This window comes from Phyllobates terribilis, unplaced genomic scaffold (genome assembly GCF_046119375.1).
Source record: "Phyllobates terribilis strain yellow unplaced genomic scaffold, ASM4611937v1 Scaffold_1__5_contigs__length_1240528914, whole genome shotgun sequence".
Classification (NCBI taxonomy): domain Eukaryota; kingdom Metazoa; phylum Chordata; class Amphibia; order Anura; family Dendrobatidae; genus Phyllobates; species Phyllobates terribilis.
The window spans coordinates 69,231,496-69,243,012 of NW_027362761.1; positions in this window are offsets into that span (position 1 = coordinate 69,231,496).

The following is an 11,517-nucleotide window of genomic DNA, read 5'->3' on the forward strand; positions in this document are numbered from 1 at the left end:
TTGTATTGTAGCGCAAAGACCAGCTCTCTGCAGTGCAATACCTATATCAGCCACCGGCCAATCAAAGGCCTGTCGTGGGCAGTGTGTGATGTCACTACCATGTGCCAGTCCGGCTAGGGAGGAGCCTATTCACTTTTTTTCACTTTTTTTCAATGTTTATGTGAAAAATGGCATATTGGGGGACGTTATTACAAGAAAAGGACCATGATGGGGGAAATTACTACAAGGTAGGACCAGGATGGAGACATTACTACAAGAAGGGGACCAGTATTGGGAATATTGCTACAAGATAGGACCAGGATGGGGACATTACTACAAGAAGTGGACATTACAACAAGAAGGGCACCAGTATGGGGGACAATACTACAAGAAGGGGAATAGGAAGGGGACATTACTACAAGATGGGGACAAGGATGGGGGGCATCACTACAAAATGGAGACCAGGATGGTGGACATTATTACAGGATTTCTATATGGGGTTAAATGTTAAACACTATTACTGTATGATTGGGGGACAAAAACAAGGAAAAAAATTCTTAAGTTAAAAAGAAATTCAAAATAAAATTATTTTACCACTAAAATGATATTTTATGTAAAAACTGAAGTAAAAAAGAAAACTTGTACTATAACTCATGCGATAAACACCATAAATGGTACAGAATGATCAAAAAGTCACATAGAATAAATGGTATAACTGAAAACATCATCTTGTCCCGCAAAGAACATGGCCCGTCATATTAAAATTTTTACTATGTGTGGCCCATTTACCCAGGTGAGTTTGAGACCCCTCCACTAGAGGACTAGCAAGCCTGCTACCAGGTAATCCAACCATTCCCACACCACTGATTGGCAGTATTCTGTGTACACAGTGCATAGACAAAAAGATGCCAATCAGTGGTGTGATTTATACAGGGCTCAGCATCCAGAGAACTGATAGATCTGCAGCAGATAAAACAGTGTTTAATCAAAACTGCATAGACCTGTAAAATAAGTGACATATTGCTGGAATCAGGGTCTTTGCCCCTACATCATGATGCTCTCAGATGGGGTAAAAAAGCCTGGTGACTGATTCACTTTAATTCTGAGAATAAAGAGGTACAGCACTAGTGTGGTGCTGTGCTCCCTTCTAATTTTTCCCTTCACAGCAGACCTTCTGGCAATCCAGAGGTGCAGGGTGCTAGAACGAGTATTGTTCAACTTCCCTACACAGTCACATGATCGGGGGGCAGCTGTGCAGGTGGAACACAAATGCATGCCCCTCATTCTTAAGATCGACAGGTGTTTCAGAGGTCCGACAGCTACTCAACATAAATCAATGTCATATTTTAGCAATAATTTCATCTAGAGTTGGTGCCAAATTGATTTGCAGGACTGGACCATCCTTCTACCTGACCCATCCGCATCATCTTTTGATTAGCCAGTATGGCACTATGTCAAATGTGCAAAAGGCCCCAATGATGACCTTGCATCAGGGTGGCTAATCATGAGCTGCAGATGCCGGGTTCAGATTACTGACGTGGCCAATGGTCAGGGGTCCTGCTAATCGATTCTCACCAACTCTATCTCCATCACTGTATGTGATGGAAAAGCCTCTTTAAATAAAATGGAAAAAATTGTGAATAACAGGCCAAGGAAAGGTCATGGGAATTCTGACTATAAAAGTAAACTAGACGTTTAACTCATTTTCAAGCATTTCAAAATTGGGAGTGTATAAATAAGATAGAAAACTGTGATCCTGAAGTAAGATTGCCTTTCTATAAATTTGTTGGGTATGTTCACACTGTCTTTTTCAGGTGGATTTTGTATGGAACCCTCCTGAAAAAACACTCAAACGTTACAAATAATGAACGTATGCACTGCAATGTAAAAATTTCTTGCTCTGTGCATTTGTTCTAGTTCTTTTTTTTTTTACTTCTTTTAACCACTTCAGGTTTTGAAATCTGTAGCAGCTAAAAGTAAAGAAATGACTATTCTTCAGGTGGCTTCCACTTGGAAGCCGCAATTATTTTATACATACAATTAAAAATAAAAGACACTGCAAAAATTACAAGAAAACAGTACAAAATAGACTGTTCAGGAAAAAAGAGCAGGTGTTTTCCTGAAGTGTCTTGTTTCAAAAGTTATGCATGTACGCCTTAGTTTATAAGACATCTTCTGAACATATGCGCGCATGCTGAGTATTTGATTGCAGAAATTTCTGCAACATTTCTGCATCTCTTGACAGTAACAACACTGCGAAAAAAACGCGCTTTTTTTCCGCATTTATGGTGCTTTTTTGCATGCTTCTTTTTATATGTTTTTGGAGCTAAATAAAGATATTTGAAAAAAGAAATGTGGGACATTGTTTTAACCGTCGGACCTGGGGTGAGTATATTGGGTTTATTTAAACGATTAAAGAGTCTGTTTGTTTTATTTAAAATAAAGTGTTTTATTCTCGGTGTGTGTGTGTTTATTTAACTCTTTAACCCCTTAAGCCCCGAGGGTGGTTTGCACGTTAATGACCAGGCCAATTTTTACAATTCTGACCACTGTCACTTTATGAGGTAATTACTTTGGAACGCTTCAACGGATCCCCCTGATTCTGAGATTGTTTTTTCGTGACATATTGTACTTCATGATTGTGGTAAAATTTATTCGATATCACTTGCGTTTATTTGTGAAAAAAACGGAAATTTGGCGAAAATGTTGAAAATTTTGCAATTTTCAAAATTTTAATTTTTATGCCCTTAAATCAGAGAGATACAGTACAGACCAAAAGTTTGGACACACCTTCTCATTTAAAGATTTTTCTGTATTTTCATGACTATGAAAATTGTACATTCACACTGAAGGCATCAAATCTATGAATTAACACATGTGAAATTATATACTTAACAAAAAAGTGTGAAACAACTGAAAATATGTCTTATATTCTAGGTTCTTCAAAGTAGCCACCTTTTGCTTTGATGACGGCTTTGCACACTCTTGGCATTCTCTTGATGAGCTTCAAGAGGTAATCACCGGAAATGGTCTTCCAACAATCTTGAAGGAGTTCCCAGAGATGCTTAGCACTTGTTGGCCCTTTTGTCTACACTCTGCGGTCCAGCTCACCCCAAACCATCTCGATTGGGTTCAGGTCTGATGACTGGAGGCCAGGTCATCTGGCGTAGCACCCCATCACTCTCCCTCTTGGTCAAATAGCCCTTACACAGCCTGGAGGTATGTTTGGGGTCATTGTCCTGTTGAAATATAAATGATGGTCCAACTAAACGCAAACCGGATGGAATAGCATGCCGCTGCAAGATGCTGTGGTAGCCATGCTGATTCAGTATGCCTTCAATTTTGAATAAATCCCCAACAGTGTCACCAGCAAAGCACCTCCACACCATCACACCTTCTGATCCATGCTTCACAGTGGGAACCAGGCATGTAGAGTCCATCCGTTCACCTTTTCTGCGTCGCACAAAGACACGGTGGTTGGAACCAAATATCTCAAATTTGGACTCATCAGACCAAAGCACAGATTTCCACTGGTCTAATGTCCATTTCTTGTGTTCTTTAGCCCAAACAAGTCTCTTCTGCTTGTTGCCTGTCCTTAGCAGTGGTTTCCTAGCAGCTATTTTACCATGAAGGCCTGCTGCACAAAGTCTCCTCTTAACAGTTGTTGAAGAGATGTGTCTGCTGCTAGAACTCTGTGTGGCATTGACCTGGTCTCTAATCTGAGCTGCTGTTAACCTGCGATTTCTGAGGCTGGTGACTCGGATAATCTTATCCTCAGAAGCAAAGGTGACTCTTGGTCTTCCTTTCCTGGGGCGGTCCTCATGTGAGCCAGTTTCTTTGTAGCGATTGATGGTTTTTGCAACTGCACTTAGGGACACTTTCAAAGTTTTCCCAATTTTTCGGACTGACTGACCTTCATTTTTTAAAGTAATGATGGCCACTTGTTTTTCTTTACTTAACTGCTTTTTTCTTGCCATAATACAAATTTTAACAGCCTATTCAGTAGGACTATCAGCTGTGTATCCACCAGAGTTCTGCACAACACAACTGATGGTCCCAACCCCATTTATAAGGCAAGAAATCCCACTTATTAAACCTAACAGGGCACACCTGTGAAGTGAAAACCATTTCCGGTGACTACCTTTTGAAGCTCATCAAGAGAATGCCAAGAGTGTGCAAAGCAGTCATCAAAGCAAAAGGTGGCCACTTTGAAGAACCTAGAATATAAGACATATTTTCAGTTATTTCACACTTTTTTGTTAAGTATATAATTCCACATGTGTTAATTCATAGTTTTGATGCCTTCAATGTGAATGTACAATTTTCATAGTCATGAAAATACAGAAAAATCTTTAAATGAGAAGGTGTGTCCAAACTTTTGGTCTGTACTGTATGTCACACAAAAGAGTTAATAAATAACATTTCCCACATGTCTACTTTGCATCAGCGCAATTTTGGAACCAAAATTTTTTTTTGTTAGGGAGCTATAAGGGTTTAAAGTTGACAAGCGATTTCTCATTTTTCCAACAAAATTTACAAAACCATTTTTTTAGGGACCACATCACATTTGAAGTCACTTTGAGAGGTCTTTATGACAGAAAATACCCAAAAGTGACACCATTCTAAAAACTGCACCCCTCAAGGTGCTCAAAACCACATTCAAGAACTTTATTAACCCTTCAGGTGCTTCACAGGAATTTTTTGAATTTGGAAGAAAAAAATGAACATTTAACTTTTTTCACAAAAATGTTACTTTAGACCCAATTTTTTTTATTTTCACAGGGGTAACAAGAAAAAATGGACCCCAAAATTTGTTGTGCAATTTCCCCTGGGCACGCAGATACCCAATATTTGGGGAAAAAACACTGTTTGGGCTCACGGCAGGGCTCGGAAGGGAAGGAGCGCCATTTGACTTTTTGATTGTAAAATTTGCTTGAATAATTAGCGGACGCCATGTTGTGTTTGGAGAGCCCCTGTGTGCTCAAACATTGGAGCTCCCCCACAAGTGACCCCATTTTGGAAACTAGACCCCCTAAGGCACCTATCTAGATGCATAGTGAGCACTTGGAACCCCCAGGTGCTTCACAAATTGATTTGTAAAAATGAAAAAGTGAAAAAAAAACCACTTTTTCATTTTTATGAATCAATTTGTGAAGCACCTGGGGGTTCCAAGTGCTCACTATGCATCTAGATAGGTGCCTTGGGGGGTCTAGTTTCCAAAATGGGGTCACTTGTGGGGGAGCTCCAATGTTTGGGCACACAGGGACTCTCCAAATGCAACATGATATCCGCTAGCAAATTGTCGGCTCACATTGTTAGCGGACACCATGTTGCGTTTGGAAAGCCCCTGTGTGCCCAAACATTGGAGCTCCCCCACAAGTGACCCCATTTTGGAAACTAGACCCCCCAAGGCACCTATCTAGATGCATAGTGAGCACTTGGAACCCCCTAGGTGCTTCACAAATTGATTCGTAAAAATGAAAAAGTGAAAAAAAAAACAATCCTAACCCAAGAGTTTATTTTTGACGCCGTTCCTTGTGCGGTATAAGTGATTAGACGACTTTATTCTTTGGGTCGGTGTGATTACAGCAATACCAGAATCATATGGGGTTTTTTTTGATCGCGTGTTATTCCATTTTTTGTTTGGCGGTATGGTGATAAAGCATTGTTTTTTGCTTCGTTTTTTTTTTTTTTTACCGTGTTCACTGAAGGGGTTAACTAGTGGGACAGTTTTATAGGCCAGGTTGTTCCGGACGCGGCTATACCAAATATGTGTACTTTTATTGTTTTTTTTTTGTTTTTTTTTATAATAATATTTATTGATGGGTACATTATATTTTTATTTTTGGTGGATTATTTATTTATTTATCTTTTTGCAATTTTTTTTTTTTTTCACTTTCTGGAAGCTTATATACTTTATTACTTTGTCCCACTCTGGGACTTTCACTTTTTTTTCTCTGATCGCCTGCATGGCACAGGAATGCAGCACCATCCCTGTGCCATGCAGGCTGTCAGCGCCAGACAGGGAGAAGATTGTTTGGAGATGCACTGCGCATGTCCAAACAATCTTCCTGCTGTCTGGTGACCCGGATGTTGTCATGACGACATCGGGTCGTCATGGCAACACCCGGGAAGCCTTTGCAGACAGCGCTGGAAGCCGGAAGAGGAGGTGAGTATCTGCGATCACCTCCCCTTGCCCCCGCAATGCTGCGATCGACTTCGATCGCAGCATCGCGGGGGTTAATGTGCTGGGAGCGGTGCAGGACCGCTCCCTGCACATAGTATCGGGTATCAGCTGACACCCGGCGGCGATCGCGCCCGCACAGCCTGTGTGCGCGCGCGATCGCCATGACGTACTAATACGGGTCTGGCTCTTAAGTCCCAGGGCACAGACGCGTATTAGTACGTCAGATGTTGTTAAGGGGTTAATTACATGTTTAGTAATGAGGGTGTCTGGCTGACACCTCTTCATTATTAAACCTAGGGCTTGGTGTCAGCGACACCTAATCCCATTACCCTGATGCAACTGCACTATGGCATCAGGAAGAGCCTGGGCTAAGTGTCAGAATTGGCACTTCAAATATGACCATTTCTGGGGAAGCTGAGGGCTGGTATTTTTAGCCTAGGAAGGGGCCATTAGGCCAACATGTTCCCTAGCTATTAATAACAGCTCACAGCTGTTTGGTTAGCCTTTAGGGTATGTCCCCACGATCAGGAACCAGCAGCGCTTTGGAGGCAGCGTATTTTTGCTGCTTCCAAAACACTGCATTCTAATGTCGCACATTTTGTCAGTACATGCAAATCCACCACATGTAATGACATTACAATCGGACAAAGTCTGCAGCAAAGACTGGTGTCTCCACTACAGAAATGCTGCAGCTCATTAACCTGCACCGCAGGTGAGTTTTTGCAGCATCAAATATAAGCACAGTGGGCCTAGGATTTCTTATAAATCCCATTCACTGTGCTTGTACTGTAGAACGCAGCATTTTGGATGCAGCGCAGGTGAGCTGCGTTCAAAACGCTGCTATTCCTGATCATGGGCACGTACCCTTACTGGCTAGATTACAGGGGGACCCCAGAAAAAAATTGACGTAGGGTCCCCCTATAAAATCTAAACAGCAAAGGCTAAACAGACAGCTGTAGGCTGATACTAATAGCCAGGGAAGGGGCCATGGATACTAGTCCCCTTCGACGCTAATAACATCAGTCCACCACCGCCCCAAAAATGGTGCATCAATAAGATGTGCCAAATCTGGTGCTTAGCTTAGCTTTTCCCACTTTCCCTGGTGCGGTGGCAAGTGGGGTAATCGGGTTGGGGTTCATGTCAGCCTTGTATTGGCAGCTGACATGAAGCCCAGGTTAGTAATGAAAAGGAGTCTATAAGACGTCCCCATTACTAACCCCATTGTAAAAGTTTTTAAATAAAGACACAGCAAGAATAAAATCCTTTATTTGAAATAAAAGTCCATCCCATTTTTTACACATTTATTTAAAAATAAAAAACATTATAATCACCTAACCCCAAATCTACTGAAGCCATTGTCACCTGTAAAAAGCTGAAAATAAAAAAGCAACCTTATAGTCACCTAACGCCCAATCCATTTGAAGACACTGTCACCTGTGAAAAAAAAACAAAACCAACAACCATATCCTTCACCTGTCCGACGTGATGACATAATCTAATACTCTCGCACAATGATCTCACTTCTAGAGCAGTCTCATCAGCAGTCACTAATGTGACTGCTCTACCAGACAGCAGGCTGACACTAACACAGGAGTGTAATTGATCCTGTGTCAGTGTATAGCGCTGAGCTGTCGTGAGAGAGGTCACACTAGTTCATCAGTTGATGAGCCCCGGTGACCTCACTTATGACACCACTGCTCCGTGAGAATTTTCTCATGCAGCAGCGGTGCCGTAAGTGAGATCACCAGAGCTAATCAGCTGATGAACTCATGTGACCTCTCTCACGGCAGCTCAGCGATATACACTCTGTAAGTGATTAAGCTCCTGTCAGTGTATCACTGACTGCCGGGTAGAACAGTTACATCTGCCTATGTGACTGTTCTACAAATGATGCAATCGCTGTGGGACACTGTGGATTATGACGGATAGCTGAGGAATATGGTGTTTTTTCATTTTTTACAGGGTAAAATGGCTTCAGGGATTTGGTGTTAAGTGAGTAATATGCTTATTTTTATTTCAATATTTATTTATTTCAACCTTTTCTTTTTCTTTACTGTGAGCACAGACACCGGCTGATGAAAGACCACTCCACCCATCAGCGGCACCTGCTCTCACTATTATAAGCGACAGCAGCTGTAGGCTGAAGGGAAAAGTAGTCTCTCATCAGCCAACGCCTGTGACCCGCAGTCAATTCTTTGTACGTTTTTGCCATGTTTTTGACCCATTGACTTCAATTGAGTCAGTCAAATGCGCAGAAAAAATCCACAGCAAATCCACAAACATTTTTATACTTTATTATTTTTTGATGCAGATTTGACTGACTCAATTGAAGTCAATGGGTGAAAAACGAGGCAAAACCACACAAAGAATTGCCATGCTGCAGATTTAAATGCAATCCTGACAGGAAAATTCCTGATCATGTACACAGCACTTCAGAATTCTCATTGACTTTGCTGGCATAAGGATTCCCTAGCATTTTTGGGACAATTCCACGCTGCAAAAATGCACAGTGTGTACACAGCCTTAGACTACATCTCAAAAATAGAATTCCGTTTAGGCTCCACAATGTAAAATATTAATTACTACCTGTACTACCCGGCTTCGCACGGGTTAATAACTGCCGTTAGCAAAATATAATGTGTTAACAAAAATTTATTCTCCACACAAAAACCACAAAACAAATAGATAGAAAGTTCATTGGCTCTTGAGGAAGCAGTTCTCGTTCTCTTGTCTGCAAGCCTCGCTTCCCTCTCCTCAGAAAGTTCATTGGCCCTTGAGGAAGCAGCTCTTGTTTTCATGTCTGCAAGCCTCGCTTCCGTCTCCTCAGAAAGTTCATTGGCTCTTGAGGAAGCAGCTCTTGTTTTCATGTCTGCAAGCCTCGCTTCCCTCTCCTCAGAAAGTTCATTGGCTCTTGAGGAAGCAGCTCTTGTTTTCATGTCTGCAAGCCTCGCTTCCCTCTCCTTAGAAAGTTCATTGGCCCTTGAGGAAGCAGCTCTTGTTTTCATGTCTGCAAGCCTCGTTTCCCTCTCCTCAAAGTTCATTGGCTCTTGAGGAAGCAGCTCTTGTTTTCATGTCTGCAAGCCTCGCTTCCCTGTCCTCAGAAAGTTCATTGGCTCTTGAGGAAGCAGCTCTTGTTTTCATGTCTGCAAGCCTCGCTTCCCTCTCCTCAGAAAGTTCATTGGCTCTTGAGGAAGCAGCTCTTGTTTTCATGTCTGCAAGCCTCGCTTCCCTGTCCTCAGAAAGTTCATTGGCTCTTGAGGAAGCAGCTCTTGTTTTCATGTCTGCAAGCCTCGCTTCCCTGTCCTCAGAAAGTTCATTGGCTCTTGAGGAAGCAGCTCTTGTTTTCATGTCTGCAAGCCTCGCTTACCTCTGCTCAGAAAGTTCATTGGCCCTTGAGGAAGCAGCTCTTCTTCTCTTGTCTGCAAGCCTCGCTTCCCTCTGCTCAGAAAGTTCATTGGCTCTTGAGGAAGCAGCTGCTGTTCTCATGTGTGTCAGCCTTGTTTCTCGGTCTTCTTATTTTTCATTGGCCCGTAATGCAGCTTTTCTTTCGCATCAGCTGACATTAGTGCCATGAAATTCCTTTTCTTATGAGGCATTATTGTGGTAAAAATAGTCTGTAACTGGCAGTTTCTATATCTTCTCACATAGAAGTAATGTGACTGACATCAGCCTTTCCACCAACACACCCTAACTGACATCTTATTACCTTACACAAGCTTTGTTATACTGAGAATGTCCTTTGTTGCCTATATTAACCAATCACAGCTCAGATTAATTAACTGTAGCAAAATAGAAGCTGAGCTGTGATTGGTTGCTATTGGCAGCCTGATAAATCTTTGTGAGATGAGCTTTATGTGTTCAAGCACGTGGTAGTGTGTGGCGCATTTTGTGTGTGTGTTCATATTCCCGTGTGTGGTGAGTATGAGTATCCCATGTCGGGGCCCCACCTAAGCAACTGTACGGTATATACTCTTTGGCGCCATCGTTCTCATTCTTTAATTCTCCCTTGTTCACATGTGGCAGCTGTCAATTTGCCTCCAACACTTTTCCTTTCACTTTTTCCCCATTATGTAGATGGGGGCAAAATTATTTGGTGAATTGGCACGCGCAGGGTTAAAATTTCACCTCACAACATAGCATATGACGCTCTCGGGGTCCTGACGCGTGACTGTGCAAAATTTTGTGGCTGTAGCTGCGACGGTGCAGATGCCAATCCCGGACATACACACACACACACACACACATTCAGCTTTATATATTAGATTTGTAAACAACAGAATGAAAGAAAACCATTGCATGCAGCTGCTCTCTGTCTAACTAGTGTTGCTTCCATTGATATTGATAACACTGGAGCTACACGGTAATATTGGTTGTGGCACGGGTCATGTGGTCAAAGATTGTTCTATGTCTCTTCTTCGTTGCAGTGTGATGCAAGAAAATGGGGTTGCAGTGCAACCTACAAGATGCAAGCAATTACAAAAAATCCAACCAGCTCTTAATTTTTGCAACTTGTTTCTTGCAATACCTTGCAGGTTTCATTATGAAGCAATTCCCCTGTATTGTGCTGTGATCCTTGACTGCAGGACCTGTGTTGCTTCCAAATTCGCCCTGCTCCAGCCTTAATGGTGATCTGAATCTGTTGTTCTCATATGCTCAGAAATCTATTTACCGGTAGAGAAAACTGATCCATGTAAACAGATTTGTGAGAATAAAACATACAATTTAATTGTACTTTTTATTAGAGAGTGTGGATTCACACTGTTCAGGACTTCAGGTTACAGTTCCAAAGAGTAGAAGCTGGATGGCTGGGATGTGGCCACAAAGCGGTCAAAAACTGTGTTGACATTCAAATTGGCATAGCTTTAAAACTGATTGTTAAAATTGATTGTTAGTTGATTGTTGATTGTTGCCTGCATGAGGCTGCGGTTCCAGTATAGCATTCTGCTCTTGTTCATCAATTCCTAATGATGCTTTCAATGTGAGTTGTAGGAAGTGGCTTTTAGTAGCCACACCTCGGACACGGATGGAACATTATGTTGGACTCAAGCCTAACTGGCATTAGCTGTTCATTGACAATCAACAATCAAAGAGCAATTGTTTTTTTAAGAATTAATCCTAATAATTGCTGTCATAGTAACATAGTAACATAGTTTTTAAGTTTGGAGGAAGACTAAGTTCATTTAGTTCAACCCAGAGCCTAACATGTTGATCCAGAGGAAGGCAAAAAAAAAAAACATGTGGCAAACACTAAGCTCCACATTGGGGAAAAAAATTCCTTCCCGATTCCATACGACAATCAGACTAGTTCCCTGGATCAACACCCTATCAAGGAATCTAGTATATATAACCTG